This window comes from Xenia sp. Carnegie-2017, unplaced genomic scaffold (genome assembly GCF_021976095.1).
Source record: "Xenia sp. Carnegie-2017 unplaced genomic scaffold, XeniaSp_v1 HiC_scaffold_42, whole genome shotgun sequence".
Lineage (NCBI taxonomy): Eukaryota > Metazoa > Cnidaria > Anthozoa > Malacalcyonacea > Xeniidae > Xenia > Xenia sp. Carnegie-2017.
The window spans coordinates 410,150-434,735 of NW_025813507.1; the positions used below are offsets into that span (position 1 = coordinate 410,150).

Sequence of the window (24,586 nt, forward strand, 5' to 3'; positions counted from 1 at the left end):
AATAAAAGAAGATCGGCTACCAGCGGGTGAGAAAACCAAGTTGCAAGCAGAAAGAAAAAAGCATGTCAGAGCACGTGTTGCTGCATGTAGAACACGAAAGAAGCAACTGAAATCAAACTATGTCTCACCCCCTACTTCACCAGCTTTTAAAAGTGCACAGGCTTTAGGAAGAGCTGTTTCCAGAGCAAACCGAGCAATAACTCCAGCTTTTCCTTATACAACAAAGTGCAAAAGAGCTGTTGTCCAAAAATTATCACAAAAATTCCAAATAGAATGTGGTACCTCCCGTGAGGAAGTCACTACACAAACAATTGCAAGAAAAATAAGTGATGAAACCATCAATTTGGTAAAAGCGTTTTACGAACGTGATGATATCAGTCGCCAAGCTCCAGGCAGAAAAGATTTTGTTATAATTCGTGAGGCAGATGGTTCAAAAAAGAAACTTCAAGCTCGGCACCTCAATATGTGTGTCATTGAAGTGCAAGCACTTTTCAAGGACGCTAACCCAAGTACTAAGATCGGAAAAAGTAAATTTGCTGAGCTGAGACCTAGGCACGTTCTTCTGAGCAGTCAACTACCTCGAAATGTCTGTCTTGATAGCCTTCCAACAACAGTGAATACTGTCTCAATATGGTCTGATGGTCCTTCATCACAATTTAAGAATAAATACATATTTGCTGTTCCTCAGTATGTTTTTCTTGATATCACATGCTCATTTATTTGTAAAGTTTGCTAATTAGTAATTACAATATTTTAATTTTTTAACATTTTTTATAGATTTTGATGTACTAGAATTAGATGATACAGAATGTGTTGATGTATCTTCCAAAAAATTTGTAGGTTCATCAAATATTTATTGCAGATGAAATACAAGAAGTGTTATAACATCTTAGAGTCATAATGATTGTGCCCAATAGTGACATAGCAATCTCAATAGTTTGGGGAGCTGGTATTCATTTGAGTGCTTGTGTTTTGCCATGCTAAGTTCTTAAAATAATTGTTTCTTCTGGATTAAAACATGCATTAATTTTTTACTTCATTGTTGGCCAAGGTTTCCTTGAGCTTACATATACAGAAACAAAACAGCTCAGCAATATAAATAGCTTGTGCAACAACTTTCATTGATGCTTTCAACATGCCTAATTTTGCAGTGAGACTAAAAGTGAAATACTCAGCTTGTAAGTTGTGATCCTGCTCCGTAAACATTTTACTGTAAAAAGAAGCCGTTCAGGCACAACTGAACTTATGAATAGTACACATTCCAACCAATTTGCATTGTCGAGACAACTCTGATAATTGCAATTTTGGAAAATATGCATCTGTGAGTCATTCCATTTGAAAATTAATCAGCATATTAATTTCACAAAAGAACAAAGTAAAACAGTATATGGTAGTTTTCTTGATGTTTGAACAATTTCATGCACAATTGACTTTTTCATCTAAGGTGTGTATAAAAAAGGGGATTTGCAATTTGCAGTAGCATCAATATATATATGTATGTATTATTGTATTGACTTTCAGGTTTTTGAGAGTCAGTTACTGCTGAATTATACAAATTCTAAGTGTCAGCTTATTATAAAAATAAGCAGTTTTTTATACACCCTATATATACCCATTGCTTTCATTCAAATATGCATGAATATAATTTTTTAAATAAAGAAATTTTTAAATGAAGAACTGATTTTTAAAAATGATGTTAAAACTAAAGGAAATTGAAATAATGACCTGTTGTTGTAGTTAAGAAATTAAAAGCAATTACTTTGTTCAACAACTTAACAAGAAAACATATAAATTAGTTAGTATAATGTAGGGAATACTGTTTATCAGGTAAGACTCAGCGACACACATATAATTAATGTTCTTGCGCTATTCTGCCCCTCATCGTTATCATCTAGCAAAAGTTTACCATATATCAAACGTCTATGAAGCGCACACTGTGTATTAAAACTGTGTTTTGAATTGTTGCTTTTATTGTGTTTAAATTGTGTTTTCAATTGTATGCATGTTGCTAAAACTGGGGATTGAAAATACACAGTTTTCTTGCACTTAAAGGTTACGTAAATGATGTGATTAGTTTCATGTTTGTAGATGTAGATCGTCCAGGTCAGTAGAGTTATGAGAAGGAGATCGTCCAGGTCAGTAGACTGTCTTTCTAAGGTTGACCGCTAAGGTTGTCGAAACGTCCGTCAACAACAACAAAAACAGTCCTTCTCAGGACTCTACTGACCTAGACAATCTACATCTACAAACATGTAACGATACTCCCGGGTTCAAACCCTTTTACATTATTACGATGATTAGTTTCCGTGGTAAAAGAATCACAGGACTTGTTACTGTTTGTCTTGTATTTTCACGTTTGTAGTATTACTTTTTTGTATTATTCGTGTATAAATGCAATTACATTTGGCCAGTTGACATATTGTTTGTTGCTGGACCAGATGGTTTTACTCACAATATATAACTACGTAAATCTTCCGCATTTTTTTTTCTTTATGGCTTTTATTGTTTTCGTAAAGAAACTTCCTTGTATATGTATATTATAGTAAATTTTCTATTTTTTTGCCTGATCTTCGAGTGGAAATATTTTTGATTGATATCATTGTATTATAAGAAGAACAGATTTTATATTATGCGCGTCATATCACGTAAGAAGTCCAAATAAAAAATTTCCGAGTCGTGAAATAAGACATTTATAACTACTTTGAACTTCACACTTTTTGTACTGCAGAGAAATTTCTTGTAAGTTATTTCTTAAAGTTTTCATACGGTACATCAATGAATGGAAAATGGCGATTTTGATGGAAGAAAAGTGTAGGGAAAGGCAGCGTGCTAAAACGTTTATCCACTGTTTTATAGCAGTGGAATGAGCATGAGCGGAAAGACTTTAGTTTCTTTTACTATGATGTTTAGAGGAACAAAGACATCGTGCAATTTTCATTCAATTTTTTATATGTTGTTCTTTGAGCTAAATACTTTTTAATTTTACGTTTATGCGGATGCTTATGTCATGTCCTTTAGAAATCAGCAAATGGTGAAATATTTAATGCCTGATGATATTATTGTGCAGATTTCACTGTTACAATTTACGTTAAATTTCCAAAAACAATCACTTCAATAATAGTTGTCACATAGATAGATAGTTTACAACCAAATGAAATGAGATGCACTTTTTCACGTAAAAATTGACGTATGAAAATTGTCTGTAGTCGCAGCCTAGTGACAGAGCATTGGAAAATATAAGAATAGATTATATGCTAAATATATGTTCTATTTCATAGATCATACGCTCATTCTTTCATAATTGCATTAAAAAATATTCCAAAATAAATAGATAAGAAAATAAAATTTGCGATATGCTTAGAACAACTAGAGCTCATTTATTATCTAAAATATTTATGTAATACACGTACGCGAATTTATTCAAGTGTTGTTCACCTATTAATCCCAAAAATAAGATGATTTAAAATTCTTTCTATGGAGATGCATAATAAATTCTGAAAAAAAGCATCAAATGTTGCGTGAAAAAACACTAAGACGCTAACAACCAACGAAATATATTCCAGGTGTATCAAAAAAGTAGACTTTTGGAAAAAATTTCTCTAAAATAAGACGCGCATGTGTATTTTAACGTTCTCTGGTACAGCTGGTAATGATTTATTTGCATGTTTGAATAAAGTACAATATGAGATTAAGAAGCCAATTCCAAAGGTAAGTAAAATGCGAAAAAGCAAAAAAATTTAAGTGTTTTAAAGATCTTGCGTTGTCCAGCGCTTGCCCTCAAATTGCTTGCAATTAAGATAGCTTGCACAACCTCCTCCATATTTTGACTCAAGATAATTAAATTTTCTTTTCAATGAAAATTTTTCGTGCGCAAGGCCTGTTTTAAAGGACTTTTACCAGCAGATATTTCACTGCTATAACATTTTGCATTTCCCATGTACCTTTCATTTCTTTTACCCCTGTACACATCTCCACGATATAGGCTACCCACATATATACACTATATACACTATACACACTATATACTAACAACTATATACACTATATAGGCTATATACACTATATACACTATATAGGCTATATACACTATATACACTATATAGGCTATTTACACTATATATACACTGTTTAGGCTATACACACTATCTACACTATATAGGCTATATATGCTATATACACATATACACTATGTAGGCTAGGCACATTATACACACTGTATTAAAAAAATCCCACTAGATACCCTGCATACACTATATACACTATATACAATGCATAGACTGTAAACAGTGAGTGTTTTCACCAACGTCACAACGACGTCACAATTTTTTACTGTCCACTATTATATAGACGGAGTGTAACACAAAAGAAGAAACAATGGAAACATAAAAGTAATATTATAATGTATAGTAAGAATATTGTGTTTATCATACAGTTTATAACATACATCAAACGACTTTTTCTGCATACGGCCTTCCCACATCATACCTTGACGTTCTATAAAGCAATTGGTGACATATTGCTTGCCATTCATCTTAGAAAAATCGGTTAAGGCTGCTTTTATAGAGTTTAGTACCAATTGCACAATTTATTAACAAAATTTAAAACAGAAATGTCTACAATCTTGATGAAACATGTTTTCAATCACTTTTGTTAACAAACAACTTATAACAGCTGCAAAAGGTGAATGGCTTCATTACATCCAGGGTGTTTGAGATATAGATATGTACGTGGTAATCACTTTCTCGACAGCTATGTACTGGAATTGAACCAGTATACCAGCTAGTGGCTGGTAGCGATTCATAGCTTTTTTGGTTACGTGAGTGAGAATGAACGATTGTTAAATCAATAAATCTATTACAGAGGAATCAGAAATCTAAATATCCAGGAAAAAGACAATTTGTGTTGCGAAAAAGGACAATTTGTAGAAGATCATAGATTGTTGCAAAATAGGCCGTTTGCACTGGACAACTACAAATGCGTGTATCTTCTTAGATGTATATACTTGCAAGTGTATGTGCATACATTTTTTTTTACAAAAAGAGGAACATGCAAATAATTTTTTATTTATAAAAAGTGCACACAAAAATATGATAGCAAAGTTTTCAGCAACAAAATACTACGAACTATATGCATCTTCTTCTTCAACATCTTCATGAACGTCATCTTTATCGCTACAGTCTGATTCACTGTCACTACAATGTACGTTGACTATGGACTGTTCTAAGTTGTTAAAGTATTGAAAATCTTTTTTCAACTGCACTCTAGCAAATGCAATTCCGCTGTTTGTGATGGCGAGACGACCATGCAGAGTCTTCATTGTGTCTTTTCGCACACAATAGCCATGTTTATATTCATCTAGAAGAAAGCTCTATAAAACAAACATAATCATGTCAATAAGTATGTTCGTATTTTAAAAGAGTGGTGTCATTTTCACTACTTATCTGACCTCTGTTTTAAGGAAAGAATAGTCATTAAATTTATCAACATTATATGTAAATACTAAAAAAATAATTGCAAAATATGTTAAACGCATGTACATTACATTCCACTGTATATAAATACGTAACCTTTAAGCTTGTTTTAACTTAATACGAACATCTATCTGTACACCTATCCTATCTTTTATCTTCTCTTTTCTTTCACAAAGGAGAGGCAAAACGTTTTCCAAAAAATAAATCATATAATTTTTCATCTCCATGTTGAAAAGTGCTTTTTCCTCTTCCAATCTTTTAACTACCATGTACTTATCGACAATTTGTGCCTTGAAACGCACAGGTGTATCTAAATATTGTTAAGTAAAATAGTTGAAACTAAAAGCGAGCATGGACGTCACGATATACATAGAACTATATTTGCTATTCTTTTACACACCATGTGAAGTCGTACTATCTATGTCACACTGGTTAAACGACTAAACAAAATCTCCAGACATGACTTCTTCCGCACTTGTCATGGGAAGACCACACAGACTTGAGAGGCAATTTAACTCTTCTACGGTGGATGTTATTTCGGACTTCTCTTTAGCGCATTTCCTTCTTATGGAAGATCTTCGTTTACTAGAATCTACAGTACGTGCATGTATAATATACGTAACAACGACAAATCGCAATTTTACAGTAATTTGGCAAAATGCTTTGAAATATAAGTCTACATATTTCTACGACGATGGTGTAGATAGTATTTACCCGTTTACTTTGAAATAAAGCACAATTTATCTCGAATAAAACTGTTCCATATTTTGCATTTTGTGTCGCCTATATCTAAAATCTAACTCACTTAGATTTTGCTACGAACTTTAAAATAATGCTTACAGTAACTCATAAAAAACCCCAACAAAACTCACCAGCAAGAGAAGTTATTTCTTTTGTTCCTCTAGTGACTGAAAAATACAACATTTCTAATCTCTTCTGCAGCTTTACTACTGTGATTTTTGCCAGCTGCGACTTTCCTTGCTCAAGAAGCTGCTCCTCGGTCACATGTCCATCTAAAAGCTGTCTTTTCAATTCCAGCAATCTTGTTGCATTTTGTTCAAGTTGTTTCACTTTGTTTCGAGCGTCATGAACGAAACGCCTATCACCCAATAATGTCTGCGTTTGATCATCGTCGGCTTTTACAAAATTCTACAAATGTTGAGCATTTTCAACAGTTTGATGCAAAAGGAAAAACTCTTCGACGGCACCTTTCAACGAAGAAACTCCAATTTTTTGTTCTATACAAACAATAAAAAATATTAATTTATCTACGTAAGTACTAAGCACTCCATACAATATTGTATAGCTATATATTTCCCGGGGGTAAAATGAATTGTTAAAAATAACAATTGCCAAACATAAAAATTTGAGCCAGGCCAAGAATTATTTAATATAGTTTCGTTTTAAATGATGTTTGAACAAAAATCAACCATTAGTACAGAACTGTACAATACTAAGCCATGTTTCTAAAAAATATTTGAAAGTAAACAATGTTACCTCTCGCAAATTGTTGAACTTCTTCTTTCCACTGCATTATCGAGTCGTCCAAGTCTGAATCCTGGACATTAAGTTCGCTTCTTAACTTTACAAAATTGTCTCTGGCAGATGAAAGTTGCCTTTCGGTCTTCGAAATTGCCTTGCCTTGCGTCATCCAATGCCAGATGGCTCAGGTGAAACATGAACGTATTCCAAGTGCCAGCGATGGCAATCTGCCATTGCAGTCACCAGGTCTTGTCCAGACAAGCCAGTTTCTTCCTTAATGATGTTCTTGAGGATGACAAACGGGCGCCCAATTCTTCTTTCTGCTGAGGGTGTCCATAGCAGAAGCCTACCAGCTGGCTCTTCATGACGACTAACTTGGCCCGCAAGAGTCAAACGCCGCTGACGAACCGTTTCAGACACACGAGGAAGCGTACCGTACAGAGATTTGTTGGTAGGATGGCTTTTCCAAGAGATGTCATAGGCGTGTCTAAGCATTCTTGTGTATGTGCCGTCGAGGCGATTTTTACGTTTCACATTTAGCGTCCATGAATCTGACCCGCAGAGAAGTATAGTTTCAATGCAAGCCTTGAACACTTTAGTCTTTGTTGACTTCTTGATTGGAGACTTCCAAACTGCCGGAAGAGAATGCAGCGCACTCCATGCCAATGCTATTCTGACAGATATATCATGCTCAGTATCTGAAGAATTATATTAGCGCAGTAAACGTATTGGATTCAAACAACACCTATACACAACTATGAACTGTAAATTCACTTCATATTATACACGTACGTTACACACATTAGAATCATGGACTGACACTAGTATAATTTTGAAAATTAACTGAACACATATACAACGTGTAACCTTTTTCATTCGAATAACAAGTGATTTTGCCAAGTTCAAAATATTTCCTTGTTCCAACTCAGAAGATATTTAGTAATGCATTCTTCTTGTCCTTAATAGGTACAACCATTAATGTGCACATTTGTTCGTGGACTTAATCGACCAAAAAACCTGAGTGGATACGCAGATCAGAAAATAATAATCACCGGAGGCCGTCATATTTTTAGTAGTCGAGCCAAGTCTTGACAAATACGAATTTATTTGCTCAACTTCTTCGCGAGCAGTTGCTGCCGCACCACTTTGCCATCTTCCGCTCCAAATAACCTAAAAAGTGTGAAAAGAATCATCCATTCAAAACAACCCATTTCAGATTTACGTAACAACGGTTTAGTTACGTGAAATACAATATTATTACAGTTTGACAAAGCACGCTTCGTCTCATAACATCTTTAATAGAGCATTATCGTGGTCGTATGTGGTATTTAGTTTACGAGTTATTGGGTAAACAATCATAACCTACGTATGTAACGTACCTGACATGACCAACTGTGTGATTTCCCATGCATTATAGACAATGCTGGTGCAATATTTCTTAAAGCATTTTGATTTTCTTCCTATGTAAGACGTAGAACCCACGGCCAATATTTGCATATAATATCTTCCCACATATATGTAACTTTATGTGGTTGTAAAAAATTCATATGCAAGTAGTGAGCATAGCCATAAATTTCTCCTCTGAACATGTTCAAAGTAGCTTGAGCAATCGAGTGCCTGCATCCAGCTAGTTCAAGTCCATTTGGAGACAATTTTTGCAGCTTTCCAATGGTTGTCACCAAAAGAATTATCTTCATTCTATAAAAACTGCTTTAACCTAATAATAGATTACTACCTTTCAATCCTACTTCATAACACATTACCTGAATTGACTTTGAACGAAGACTTTTTAAATGAGAGTCCACAAAACTGCTATTTGCAGTCAGTACATCACGATAATAACACTGGACTGGACCCCTGTGGTAAAAATAAGTTATCAATTTAGAACACAAGCCCTCATAAGCCCAACAATGCAAGTAAAGAATTAAACATGAGCAGTAGGTCTTTTTCTTGGATTTGTTAAAATTGGTTCAATTTATTTAAACTGGTTTATTATTTATTAAAACATAAAAATATCTGAATTGTTTACAAAGGGTAATTCCATTTTCGCAAGTTTGAGAATTTGCCATCGAATATCACAAACCTTGCTACTTTGCTGAATCTGTACACTTTTTGATTTCCATCAACATGACATGAATGTTGATCAATGCTACAAGGAGGACAATTTTTCCCATGTCTGCTCATGAAGAAGGTCAATTTCATGTTGGCAATAGCTCCATTCAGCAAACGATTTTCTGAATGTGACTGGATTGATAACAATTTCCTAGTGAAACCAGTTCCACATCAAAACATAGCACAAATATATACTATTTGTTGATTATGCAAAACCCAACTGTACTATAATATAGTTCTCATACTTCAAACGTACATATTATATGAAGCCTACAAAAATTGACATGTGCTTGTTACAAATTTTAAACAAATTTTCCTTGACTGTCCAGAATTTACCAAAATTCTCAGAAAGAAATGATCATAAAGGATTATTTTGAAACCAAGATTTACGTCTTGTAGCTTTTGGTTTGCGAGACAAAAAATATACACAAAGTAAAAAGCACACTAACAAAGACATGTAGATAGCATAAAAATTAATCACCCTTCCTCTAGAGCTGGAAATATCTTCCAAACTTCTTACAAAAGCAGATTGTGATGACCCAGGCATCCTCTTTCTAAATGCATCCCACAAATTTAAGACATCTTGACTAAATATGTAATGAACATGTTCAGGGCTATCAGGCCACCAGCTACTCTCAATTATACTGTCAACCAAAATTGGTGACCACTTCCATTGACAAGATGAGCAATGTACAGTGAACTGATTAAGAGCAAATAGTCCTGTTAAAGACAAAATATAATCAAAGAAAACCAGTACAGCGCTGAAAATATGCACTTCAAGAATTCAAATCCTGGGGTTTCATAAGAAGCCAGCAACTTCATTGATGATTTGAAGTTTTTAGTTTCAATTTAAAGTTTATGAATTAGTGTACAATCCAACCTGCTGCCTATGTATTTTTCTCAATAATCAGCCCCTAACATGCCTAACGTAATGAGCCCCTAACAAATCAGATTTTAATAAGATGCATCATATGTACATCCATGTAATAAAAATTGCTATTTGGACTCAGTAAAAAAATTGCATAAGGACACTTTCACCTTCACAAGTGATCATAATCACAAGAGAACTGTTGGTAATTTTCATAATAGATGCATTACACAACTGACATGATGATGGGTAAAGGATGGGACATGATCAATCTACAAAGATAACAGCATCATCACAGAAAAACATTTCTCTCACATTGGGCACAACAACAAAAAACAAATATATAAAATTTATATAAAATTCAATAGTATGTACATTATACTTACCAATGCTGCAAATCTTTCCATCAGATGGAATGGATTGTGTTGGCTTGATATATTGAAAATAACCATCCAACCACACTTCTCGATCATGGAGAGGATTGTTCTCATGAACATCATCATCGCATTCTCTACAAATATATCTCAACACACCACATTGTCTGCATCTCAGTACAGCTTCATTTTCATTGCATCTCCAACACTTCATAGCAGATAAAGGAGGAAGAAATAATGACACAGTGACATTGAATAATTTTTGCCTCATACTTTTCCAATTTTCTTCTCAATTTTCCATTCTTTTTTGCCAAGCAGATGGCCCAGTATCCACTTCTCGAATAACCAACGAAGAGCTTTCAAGAATAGCTTCAAGATCTAAAATGAAAATGAAATGATTTTATGACATAAAGCTGTTTCCTTTTCTATTTTTTTGTCTAAAATATGATACAAGAGTACATTGAAGTCTTAAAAGCACAGTCACATGTGTATAAAAATATAAAAAACTATGTATAGATGCAGTGGCATGGACAGCACAAAAGTTTTGCTTCTGTTATGTAAAGTTGAGATGTAAGAAGTATTATCAACAACCTCTTTTAGTCACACTGTCATCACATAACATTTCCTGTGGAACATCATGTAAATCTGACGATGTTGTAGGCATTTCCTCATCTATGATAATAATAACAACAAGTAAGACAAAAACTACCGTGAAATTGGCACCACATTGGCCACCACATTCAACACAACATTCATCACAACATTCATCACCACATTCAACTAAAATTTATCATTCAAAATGATAAATCGAAAAATCGTCTTTAAAACACGTATTCCATCAAATACGACAGTAAAAAACAATTCTTAACTGTTTATTACTATTTTACAGTCCTTACCCATCACAAAAAACGTATAAAAGTCAAGAAATTGAAGAAAACATTAAGATTTATATTACAATGTACTTTCCATTTCTCTTAATTAGCCTATAATTTAAAAACTACGCGGTAGAATTTTTTTAAACTTGGAAAGAATATAGATAATTATATTGTCTAAAATATATCCAAAATCTGGAGGTGGCACAAAAAAATAAGTTGTAAAAAATCATCGACAAAGTCGGATGACACGGATGCGCATAATATAATCTTATATAATTAACTTCCTATATCCATGTAATTTTTCAAACAAAGGCCTATAAATAAAAAACTACGCGGTAGAATTTTTTTAAACTTGGAAAGAATATAGATAATTATATTGTCTAAAATATATCCAAAATCTGGAGGTGGCACAAAAAAATAAGTTGTAGAAAATCATCGACAAAGTCGGATGACACGAATGCGCGTAATATAATCTTGCATATTTAAGTTAAGAATTCCGGTTCTTTAACAAACAAAGCCTTATAAATAAAAAACTACACGGAAGAATTTTTTTAAACTTTGCCATATTGTAGATATTTTATTAATCAGGACATTAATCCAGATATAGAAAAGAATATAGATCTTTTTGCAAAAGACAAAAGAAGAATTGACTAGCTTTCTAGTAAGGAGTGAAAGTTTTGATGCCTTTTTTAACTCTTGACTGTAAAGATGACTGCTGCTAACCTCAGTCAATATAAACACAAGCAATCGCTCTCAGGACTTTACTAACCTGGACAATGGACATCTACAAACATTTTTTGCTTTTTTTTGTTGGCAACTTCATTTGATAAATTGACATAAAATCGTTTGCATAATAATCAGCATATAGGTATGACTAGACCATTATAAAATGAAATTCCATATAAAAGTTGATGAAGTGTAAAGAATTTTTTTACGCTAAGTTTGTAATAAGCCAGGCAATGTCAGATGCCATCAAAGCATATTTTACTGTGAGTTTCCTAGGCATGCTGATAAGCTCTGATATTGAGCGAAACGGTCAAAAAACAATGATTTATGAGCAAGAATTTTAGCTTTCCAACTGTAAAAACGCATGAAATAGCGTTTTCTGCAATCCAATTTTAAAATTTTACCGTGGGGGACATGCTCCTGGACCCCATAGAAAAGTTACGCTAACGGTGCGACAGTGTGCCTAAGTTCATATACGAAGCTGGATGCGCCCCTGGTGACATGCACTGCCATTTCCTTTGTCCGGTTTAGTAATAATAATATTGGGTTTGTTACAAATGTTTTCGTGCATACGATTTTTTCTAAAATCAACTGGTGTAGGGTTATAACATGATATATGTGAGTGAGCAATGTGTGAAAAAGTCCCGTTGTGAGATGTGTGTTGTCTTCTTGATTACGAATATTGTGTTTAATAGTTTGATAGATTCTTTCAAATGTTGTCAGGATATCGGTAGAGCTAAGTCGTAGTGGTTTGATACTGAAGTCTAGGTCATTTTCAAAAGTTCCAGTTCTTCGTCTTTCAGTTAGTGTGATGATAACTTGGTGAATGTTTCGTTGTGGGTGACATGAATGGTAAAGCTTTGTTCTTCGTTAGATGAGTGTCTTTCAGTGTGTGAGCATAGTTTTACGTAAGTTTTTCTTTGTGTTCTTTTCAAAAGCTTTGTTTAGAATAATGCAATCGAGAGATGATAGAGTAGACTTTAAAATCTTGAAAAGAACACAAATAATCATAATACATAACATATAACACATAATCAACGGAAAAGCTAGCCCTTCAGTGGTAGTAGACCGCGTTAGTTTTACAGTAGACACTCGGTAAAACACAGTTCTGCAAATACTACATCATCTCCATCTACGTATGCTGGACAACAGCACAGCATGAGCAAGAGCGTACATGGGAAAACAATTCAGCATCCGTTAAACAGTTCTGCACAAGGTAACCTGGCTCAACCATGTCCAGTAACTTATTCTCATGTTTTTATAAAAATAGTATATTTATCCTTATCCACTGCTACTCTCTGAACCAAATACCTTTCAAAGTTCTTTATCGTTTGCACCAATACTTCAATATTTCACAAACCTTAGAACAGTTTTCCAGAGGCTCAACAACCTTTTGCCGTCAAACCACATCATCAAATCATGAAGGTTTCACCATTAGTCTCTTGCAGTTCTGCCGGCCCTTAGTTTGTTTTAGCTTTGGTTGTTAGTTCAGTCATTAATCCAGGAAGTAATACAGCCAGTCCTCCTCACGACTGAAATTACTGTGATCCTCTTTCTGGAGAAGTAAGAAGTAAAGTAGGAAACGTATATTTCCATGCAAACTTATATTGTGTCAGAATAAACAACCCTAATTTTTTTCCTCAAATTACGAAAATATCGACTAATTTTTTACAACACCTTGCGTCATTAATTTTTTAAAATGCATTTATAATTTCTTTGGCGTTTAGGATTTGGTATCTAGAAAGTGTTCTCACTATTTTTGTACCCACCTTTGCAATCGTTTGCAAAGCAAACAACCAAACTATCTTCATTTAAAGCGCATACGCCAATTATTTTTCTTATATCTTTTTATCATGATAAAACTGATATTTCAAATCTGTCAACAAAATTTTAATTACTCTCATTACCATAGCAAATATGTCGACGAACACGAATATTGTTTCAGAAAAAGTAATGTCAGTACTATTTTATAGCTACAGAAATCATTTGTATAAATACCAATTTTAATATCAAATTAAGACATTGGTATTCTTGTGAAAAGTTACATTCAGAGTTGAGTTGGTTGTTGAAGACTAATATATACACATGCTAAACTTACTTATTCTGTATGCTAGTTTTATCATTTTTATTAATAGTATTTGTTTTCATTTCTAATAATTCAAAGCAATTTTATGTTCACGAAAAGAATAAACAATGAAAAATAAATCAACAACATTCGCTAGTTTTATTCGTCGCTTCATCTCCAATTCGGCGTTTTATCCTCAATTCGGCGTTTTATCCCCAATTCTGCGTTTTATCCCCAATTCCGCGTTTTATCCCCAATTCCGTTCCGCTTACGTATTCCGGATCCGCATTCTACTTATGCATTTTATCCTAATCCCTTACCACAGAATAATGATTATACAGAAGGGTCACTCAGGTGTACGTGTCCTCATGTCGGCCATTATTCCAGCCAGATGATTAGGATTTCTCACTTGTTTCTAACCATTAAAATTACATGACGTCAATACTTAATAATTATTCAAGTATATTTTGACTTAAGAAATGTCTTCGGATAATTTTAAACGTTTGGAAACAGTCAAAAACCCCAATCATCTGGCTGGAATAATGACGGCCACTATGCGCGGCACGACATGCGCGACGACAAAAACATCAAAGGTTCCGACATGAGTGACTCTTCTGTATATTCTTATTCTGTGCCCTTACTAAAAGCACTTAGTCCATGAACAATCATTTTATCGCACCAGATGCTATTAAAAAGACGTTATTAAAAGGAGGTCTTATTTCTTCCAGTTTACTATCTAAGTGTGCGAGCTTCTAGCTACGATTATTTAGATAAAACATCTTCATATGCCATTATGTGATAGAAGAATATAACACGTATAGTCTACAAAATCAATTAATAATGCTACACTCGCTATTCATAAAAATAATATTAAGAATAAGTTGACTGAGCTTATTACTAATAATTTTTGAAACACCAGCTTCTTGTTTCATTATAGTATGGTACGTTATAAACGTATATTACTTTGTTCTGACTAACAGCTTACTCGAACTCAGCTGTCGCTGTCAAGATGAGGAAAGAAGTGTAAAGAACAAACAAAAATAAGTAGAACTTTTGCCTTTTAAACTGGCTACACCGGTAACAAGCCCAGGACTCTGTGGTTCGCTTCGTTGTTTGCTGCTGATGGCAGTTAGTAGGACAGTGAGTGGAAAGTTTACAGATATTGTTTTATATGATATGCTTATTAAGTTGAGAAATGAAATACAAAGTTTAGGTGTTTCACTAAAAACATTACTTGCTATGAGCTTAGTAAACTTATTATTAATATGTATCAAACACTTTACATTTATTCTTAACTACAATCTTGCGTTTAGCTTACAAGAGCATTTTTAAAGGCTCAACCTTTAGCTGTTAACCCCACATCTAGAAGGTGATACTATTTGTTTTTGTCTAATATTTGTTCCAGTGGATCTCAGCTCGGATTTCAGTCCTTAAGAAAGGAAGTATTTTAAAAAGCCTGCTCATGCTCTCACAATTAAATCGTGATGAGAGTTCATGATTGCCATCTTCTTACTAGAGTAGTCCGAAGTGAATCAGCTAGGAAACGTTTCTTTTCCTGGAAATTAATATTGTGTCGGAGTAAAAAACCCTACTTAAGGCTTCATTTGCAAATCTTAATCTTAATTTACATGAAAGAACGTTTTCTACAACATTTCTGACTAAAAGGATCGCGATCGATGATTTGCCTTGATTACATTTTGCTGGCAGACAGATTTATCCCAATAGAGATTAACCATTATTGCTAGTCTAATTGAACTGGCTTTAAAAAGTATTCAGTTTTAAAGTATCGTCGTATGAACAGTATGGCAAACACTCATTCCAAAGATTCTTTCTGTGCGTTCTAAACCATGACGCAAGTATTTAGTGAACGCGCAATGAAACGCTGCATAAAGAGTTCATTTGAAGGTACTTGAGAGCATGTATTAAGAAGTAGATCTTCCGTGACACCTTTTTACTACTTTTAAAATATCGTTGTCCCGTGATAGTTTTGAATCATCGTCGTTATACCAAGTGGATCAATCTTTGTGTTACTTTCAATTTGCTTTCCTTTGATGACAATTGGAGAAAAGAGATCGTCTGTGTTCGAGCGCTATAATTAACTCTGCTTTTTTGATGTCTTCCAGATAAAAAGTTGATAACCCTGTAAAAGACACTATTAGGAATATCCAAGAGTTGCAGTTTGCCAACTAGAAGGGAATGATTGATGAGGTCAAAATTCTTCCCATATTTGTATGGCTGCATGAGCCAGTGCCATCTGTATCTCCATACCATTTCTGCAACATGCTAATTATAGCCATGATCGTAGTTGAATTTACTATTGATCCAAATTAACTAGAGTCAAATTTTTTTATCACTGCTGTCTTAATATGGTCTGACATTATGAAACCCTCTACGATATTAGAAATAGTTGGTGTAAGTGAGTGCATGAACATTGTTGTGTGCGTTGAACAATAATGTGCGCGTGAACCAGAGGAACATTCAGTTTTAAACATTCAGTTTTAAACATTCAGTTCCGCAGGTTCACGCACACATGATGAACATTCCAATTAGGGACGCCGGTAGATCAATAATTTTGAAGGAGTGCCAATATTCATAAATGCACGTTTAACTTTTTTTTTCCTTTTAAATTATTGTGATGATGATTATAATACATGAATATAGGATTATGAGCCTTCCCTCCAATCACCAGATTTCTGGCATCCCTGTTAACATTTTTTTCTGAAAACAGAAATTCTTTACATATTCGCATGAAAACATTTATGTTGTTGTACGCATTAGCATTTTTTAACACTCCAAATGAGGGAGATTTCCATTTTCGTCAATTATATCCTCACAATCACCCCATTGTGCCTTTTGCTTTTTGGTCCAGTTAGATTGCGATGAGTTGTATACGAATCTGACAATTTGAGCATATGGTTTTGGGTAATCGTCTGGCTCACGAATGATACCACTTATCCAATACGATCTAATGTCACCATACCAAGCAAAGAGTTCAGTTGCAGATAAAGAGGGGAGAAACGTAGAGCTGGAGACAACCACCAGTCGATTACTGCTACGTTTTATGCGGTATTTTACATTTGCTAGTTGTTCCAACTTGTCATTTATCGTTTTCCAATCTGCTTCATTGAAGTTTGGAAATTCTTGTTTGCTGGATACTTTTCTAATTTCATTTAAGGCCTCGAAAACGCCCTTTTGATTGACGTAACAGCCTAGTTTCCCTTTTTCTGCATCGTAGTATCTTTTTTGCCCCATGTGTTCCACTTCGACAAGATATGATCCTATACATTCAAAATAGTTCATAAAACGTTTGTTGAAAAATTAAGCTTCGATTTAAAGCCATTTTGTAGAAAAATTATAGTTTATTTAAAGTAACGTTTCGTCCTTACACAAGACATCATCCGACTAGTAGCTGAATTGATCAAGGTGTGCGATCAAGATATTCAGGGATTTGTTTAAAGATTGTTTAAAGTTATTGAAAGTGAAATTTATAAATAATTTTATTGGGCTTTCGACTCAGTGTTTCGAGCCTTTTAAATCTTTACAATTGTTTTTGGTTTGTAGACGCTTAAAACTTCTAATTGGATTAATGCATGGATTGAGATAATTAGATGATGTGGAATGCGTTGGTAAAGTTTTTGGTATATTGTGAATAGAATTGGTATTAATATTATTACTGTGTGTTTTTGTAGTCTCGGTGTTGTTAGTAGTTCTTCTGTCCTTGTTTTTAATTGTAAACATATGATTGATATGTCAATATGTCTGTTTATTGTGTCGTTGTCTTAACTGCATTATGCACGCTTCTTTGAATTTGCCATCATGTTTTATCTGTGCGCGTCCGAGTACTTTAGTATCTGTGCAGTCCAATGTGTGGTTATTTACGTAAGCATGTTTTGCCGGTAGCTAGTGTGTTAACCTAACCTGAAATGCGACCAAACACGAAAACTTAAAGCTCAAAGGCAGTGATTGTACACGACGACATTTGGACTTGCCTGAATCATGAGGACGCTCGTTGCTCCACAAAGCTGAGTAGTCACATATGTAAGTGTTGGGTTTGATGATGTCCAAATGAGGCTTTAAAAACAATCCCATGCCAGCATAATTAATCGTTGATTCCGCACAGAAAAGACGCTCTAAATGTATCAAGGTTGTTAAGAGCGAATTGGCTCTTCGCATTATCTGCAAACAAAAATTTGGGACTGAAGATTACACAACGCGTGCAAGCAGAACCTCCCTAAAACGGGAGTATTCAGTTTCGCTCCAATCTACGGATAAATACCCTGAAACACTACGTTAAGAGATATCACCTCCAGAGACGCGTGTCTGGAGGTAAAGCTCTGCAAGTTTAGGCTTTATTCGTGATTCACTCGCTGGACTGTTGTGGAGATTGAAAAAAACCCGTAGTTGTGGTGTACAGAACGAATTCGAAAATACATTTTGATTTACTCTCTGATTTTTAGTTAAAATTTGGTGATTGGGACTGTAATAGAATGAGTTTTCACACCAACACAATTAGGTGATGGACAGTGAAGTGAAAACAAACGCTTTGACTGCTTGAATACTTTAAAAGCCAGAACTTCATAGCAAAACTAGTGCAACTACCAAAGATTTTTATGTGTATAACTTTGAGTTTGTTGCATTTGTAACTGTAAATAATGACGAGTTTTTCGTCGTGACCGTAAAAATATTACACGAAGGCTGTAGCTAAGTTTTATCAAAGCAATAAATCTTCTTTCAGCATTTCCAAATGATGAATCTTTATCAAAATCAAAATGTTAGGTTTTGGTCAATGATTTTAAACATAAACCTAAAATGTAGTTTTTTTGAGTTGTTTTAATGATGTGTTGTATAAAAGAATTAGTTTGGACGTGTTTTTTGAGCAGAGTGACTTAGGAAAGGCGGTTTCTAAAGTACACCGAAAGATTGCGTTAAACCAACGCGGTTTTTTTAGGTGTGTGGTTCACAGAATAAAGAAAAAGTAATGTTGGATTTTCAAAGAGCTTGGTTTTAAGGAAGAAATGAAATCTTATAAATTTTCTTTTTTGACGATCAAATTTCAAACGAGAATAATCTGTAATGATAAATACAGCAAACAGCCAACTACTTTTTGAAGATAGCTTTTTGTGCTTTAATAAAATCCATCTAAACGATAAAAAGTCAAACTTGCGGGCTCTTCCAAATTACTCTTCGGTGTACATGCTGGTGTGATATATCTTTTAATACTGGTAGATTAAACGTACATTTTTTGTTCCATAAGCATATTGGATATGACATAGCACATTTATTAGGTCTTAGGTAACAATACAATTTATACACATGTGGCACAGCTTTCGAATCATAAAAAGACTCCCCAACAACTTAAGCCTAGTTAACACCAGCGAAATAAACATAAACACAATCTAAAACAAAAGATTAAACATTAAAACATCCAACAAAGGCAATAGAATAACAAAAGATAATTGAAATAAAAAATAAAATGTCCATGTCCTTGTAAAGCTCTTAAGCAAAAAAGAAGAGCGGTGTTCTACAGGCAACATTTTAACGAAAACAATCAATGCCCAATGCTTTTAAGAAAAAACAAAGGCAGTTTGTTGCCTTTATATTCGTGGTATTTGACGTCACATTTCAATTGGATAGTGCGTATTAAGCTGTTGGGATATATTCATTCCCTGTGTTACACATAGAAAAAGTAAATATCGAATTTTTTTATGTACAGTTGTTGTCCTAATTATTGAGAAAAGATGCTACCAATTTCTCTAAAAAACCATTTTCATTTATTGTTTTCCCAAAGGAAAAAATACGAAAAGATTGGCTGATCAGAGATATGATTGGTCATTTAGCATTTACTGATAAACAGAAATCTCATGCTTCGTTTTTACATTTTATGTCAACTTCAACTTTTAACAATTAATTTTAAACTCGGAATATAAAATGTCAGCTTTAAAAATGGGCCATTGATGAAGAGTATAAAATTCGTCTCCCAGCTGAGGGGAAATAACAATTCAACTACGCTGGTACGTTGAGCTCAAACACGATAATAATTACAAATACACTTTCAATAATACAATTTGAAAGTGCACATAGGTCACATAGTGCACACAGAATTTAACGTGCGCAACCTCTTACCTGATGGATTCCAGTTATTTTGTACATCTTTGCTGTTTTGCCATGGGATCTTGGGTATAGCTACTGTAAATATAAGAGGCACATACATGAAAAATCATTGCTTTAGCCATTGTCATAACAACCTCAACTAGTTCACGGAGTAGTAATTTTTGAAACACCTAAATCTTGTTTTTCTTCAACTAAAGCAATCATAAAATAGTAAGTAAAATCATTCAACTCCTCCTCCGTGCAAACAAGACAAGTCTGCTCAAAAGCAGACTCTCATGCTTCTTCTCTTTTGCCCTCATTCAAACAACATAAAACCACTAGCACCAGTCGAGAAAACGCCTTCTTATATAGAAGCAAGAAATGTACAATGATACCATCCTCGCACCATACTAAAGAACCAGAGGAATACAGAATTCCCTTTGGTAACGCTTCATTCTTTTTAATGTTTTAAATTTAGTAACTTTTGGTTCTTTAGTATGATGCAAAGATTTTACTAGCATCATTTTACGTTTCTCGCTTCTATATAAGATAGCGTTTTCTCAACTAGTGTTAGAGGTTATAGCAATAGTTGTTTGAGATTGAAGAATTGAAGTAAGTACCCCTTCACCTTTCCACGCCGCTATACTGGTCACAACCACTGGACTTGTACCGTAAGGCCCTCTGCTTTTGAGTAGAGTTATCTCGTTTGATTGCTTTAGTGTAAGAGAAACAAAATTAAGGTATTTGTCAAATTACTACTCGCATTAGGTTTGGTTAATATTCTCATATAGTTTCTGTAAGAGAGAAAATAGACTTAACTAATAGAATTGCATGGAATATAATAATAATCATTTTGTATATTAGTTAAATATAGCAACAGAAAAACCTTGATATTACAAGGATTTTTAAAACTATTTAAAACTATTTGTTAAAGCTAAAATAGCGACAGGCATACACTGTTAATTTCAAGGAGTCATTTTAACTCCAAAAGTGGAGTACAATAAAAAGGTACAGAATGACTCTGTTTTTGGAGTTAAATTTTACTCCAAAATTTTAACTCCATTTTTGGAGTAAGCGTAACTCCAAAAGTGGAGTTAAAATAACTTTTTCTAGAGTTAAACGTACCTCCAAAAGCGGAGTTAAAATAACTTTTTCTAGAGTTAAGCGTAACTCCAAAAGCGGAGTTAAAATAACTTTTTCTAGAGTTAAACGTAACTCCAAAAGTGGAGTTAAAACAACTTTTTCTAGAGTTAAACGTAACTCGAAAAGCGGAGTTAAAATAACTCTTCTCTTCTTACGGAGTTGTTTTGTTATGTAGAAATTACAAAAACCTGTAGTTAGGACAATTTGACAAAACACACGAAATACAATTTTTTAAATGAAAAATATAATAACAACAAGAAATACAGTTTTAAACAAGATAGAAAAGATATGCACAATAATTATATCTAGAACGTCTATATAACTATATAAATTACCATCTTTCTGTAAATTTATGGGTGCTCTATGAATTACTTTAATTCTTGAAAGAACTTATGCACAACAACTCGTTTCTTAGCTTCAGCTGACCTTTCTATTAGTGCAGCCTTTAAAAAAAGAAATACATTCCCTGCTGAGGTGGGATATGCAATATTAAATATATAATAACAACCCACTAAAATTCTAAAGCTTGCATTGGCAAAATCGAGATATTAAGCTTTGAAATAATTTTCCCCTCTGCAGCAATGAATAAAAGAGACAGACAGTCAGTCCGTTGTCCCTACGCTGACCAGCTTTGGAGTCAAAGACTTCATTATAACATCATCAATTGATTCATCCTCTGTATGACAAAACCAAAAAAATTATCTGAAAAAAATATAAAATAACACATAAGAATGCTCTATTTAACTAGAGAGAGAGCAATCAAATTGCTATGACATACAAATAAATCCTTCACCATAATATTTACAGAGCAAATGTAAAGTAAGCCTGAATATTTTGTAGTACGTTCTTTTATCAAAAGTGGAAGAAGTATTACTGCTACACTCTCCTCAATTTCTGAATTAAAGAATTAAAACAGTTATAACTTGTGCTGGCTTTTAATGCAGAAAAATTTACATTCGAATCTTCCTCTACTAAAAGAAAGCTAAAATCAACAGCAAACACAGTCTAAAATTATAAATGAAATGTATGAAATGATGTATTATACCTGACTGCCTCTTTTGGATTATCCAAAATGCTTTCTTCCATGTCAGTAAGATGTGGTTTGACTGAAGGCCTATTGGAAGCCAACTTAAAAAGCTTGGATTTCCATTGTTCTTTGAACGAGTCAACCATTTTTCTGACAATACTTTGATCACGCATAATTTGACCAAATTATGCTTTTAATTAAATGATCAGAACAAATAATAAACCAAGGAAGAAAGACATAATCTAAAGTTAGCATGAAATAAATTTTTTAAGCAAGTACCAAAAAATGAGGCCAAACCGGTTCATAGTCATAAGCACAATTGTAGAAATATGACTCACTTCTGACACCAATCTTAGAGCAGGATATTGTTCTAGAACCTGTTCCACAGCTGATGGTTCCAACAAGATATTTTCTCTCCTGAAGGGAAAAGTATCAATCCATCAATCTACGTTCAGCTTCGTTGTGAGTGGATTTTGTATTTCCAATAGTATTCTCTCGAATGATTTGAATTAATAAAGGTTGAGTTCTTATTCCGCCATGTTGACTGTCAGATACAAAAGAATAAATTATGTCATTCGCTTCAACTGGCGTGGGCTAACGATATGGTTGATTGAATAATATGAAAGGGTTATTTGTTTTATTAATATATTATTTAATAAGTCTCCTTATATTTATAGCAATTGTATCAATTTTAACAATTTGTAGCAATTATATCATAAAGAGTTAAAACAATTACTGTTAGGAGTCATAATTACAACCGGAGTAAAATGTTATGGGTTAAAATAACTCCATTAATTATACTCTGATAAGGGTTAGTTTAACTCTCTTGGCGGAGTTAAAATTGCTTCATATGGAGTAAAATCAGCATTTAATCATTAGCTGTAGTTAATTTAACTCCATTTAAGAGGTTGATATAACTCTTAATTTTTTACTCCACCAAAAGGAGTTATGTTAATTCCCTATTTGGAGTTGAAATAACTCCTTGAAATTAACAGTGTATGAAAAGCATGAACACCAGAGTAATAACGGAGAGAGGTTAGGAAAAACTCTGTTAACATATACAAAACTACTGGAAAACTTTGTTAATATTTAGGGGCTGTTTGCATGAGCACCACATGGAGGGCTACCCCTACCAACCGTGTTATTAAAAATCCATATAAAATTCTTTTGGGTTTACATGAGAGAAGTGCTAGCCCTACCAGCCGAGATCTCGCTTTTGTTCACCTGAGATCTCGCCATGTAGGGCTGGAAATTTCCCATGTAACCGCATTCGGTAGGGCTGAAAATTTAACGCATTTGCGTTGCATTAACTGGAGCAAACAAACTATGAAAGCGTAAAAAATCAAAAGGCGGCAATTATATCGATTTGTTTTCAGCTATTTCGTATTTTAGCGCTGAAATTCGCAATTCAAACTGAACTCGTGATGCAGGGCTAGTATTTTCATGCAAAAGAGAGGTAAAATACAGCCCTACAGGGAGGGCTACCCTTTTCCTTGGGGCTCATGTGAACAGCCTCTTAGTTTATTTACTCAGAGCAGTCCGCGGTTAATTTCGGATGCTGCAATAAAGTTCAAGGATGCTGCAAGAACGAAGAGGCTATTTGCTACAATTAGTTGTATTCGGTTCACATGCACATAGTGCGATTCACGTGCACAGTGATAGTGTCATAGGTAAAGCACACAAAAATCACATGTCATTCAGCAAGTGGCCATTGTCCGTTGGCTTCACCCAAATTCTCCCTTCCCTCTTCCCCTTGCTTTCTGTTGACTGAGCATGACTATTTTAGTCTTGTTTCCGTAGTGGTATTTTTATCACCCCGCCTTTTTTGTGCTACACAAAAAAACTTTACACGTAAAGAATTTTGTAATTTGTTATTTCGATGTTATTAATGCGGCATGTTCTTTGACACATTGCCAATTTATATCCAAAAGAGAGCACTTATTCATATTCTTTAATGTCATAGTATCTACAGCAGCTTTGCTTTCAACTGTTTTGGTCCGTTTTCTTATCTCTAAACTGCAAAACGCAGGAGAATTTTTTGCAGTTTTTGTACCTTGTGATGTCCTGTCCAATGTTTTCTGCCATATTTTTAACACTCAACAGATGATTTGTGGGGTTTGAATGAAAAAATTAACCTGAGCATGCCGAATGCCGAGTAATTGATTGATTGATTAAACTTTATTAAAAAGAGGGTAACACGTGACACAACAAGTGTCAAAAACTTGTGGCCCTCAAACTAACAAACTACGAGATAAATTACAATTTAAAAACCAGAATTACACAAGACTAAAAATACTAAAAAACTAAATAATAAATTATTCTATGAGCATATCTGAATTAGCTTTATCATAAA

The 24,586-nt window shown here is 33.9% G+C and overlaps 2 long non-coding RNA genes and 1 pseudogene across 2 annotated transcripts; all 3 read right to left on the minus strand.

Moving 5' to 3' along the window:
• Window positions 1-5,569: 5,569 nt before the first annotated feature.
• Window positions 5,570-9,780, minus strand: LOC124456126 (annotated as a pseudogene).
• A 2-nt stretch (window positions 9,781-9,782) lies between these two features.
• On the minus strand, window positions 9,783-11,055 carry LOC124456104. Its single transcript, XR_006952108.1, has 3 exons — window positions 10,899-11,055; window positions 10,320-10,685; window positions 9,783-10,205 (listed from the first exon to the last, which is right to left on the minus strand). It is a non-coding gene; the product is annotated as an uncharacterized LOC124456104 (long non-coding RNA).
• Window positions 11,056-19,176: 8,121 nt separating this feature from the next.
• LOC124456115 lies at window positions 19,177-22,439 on the minus strand. Its single transcript, XR_006952115.1, has 4 exons — window positions 22,252-22,439; window positions 21,542-21,908; window positions 20,097-20,159; window positions 19,177-19,369 (listed from the first exon to the last, which is right to left on the minus strand). It is a non-coding gene; the product is annotated as an uncharacterized LOC124456115 (long non-coding RNA).
• Between the last annotated feature and the right edge of the window lie 2,147 nt (window positions 22,440-24,586).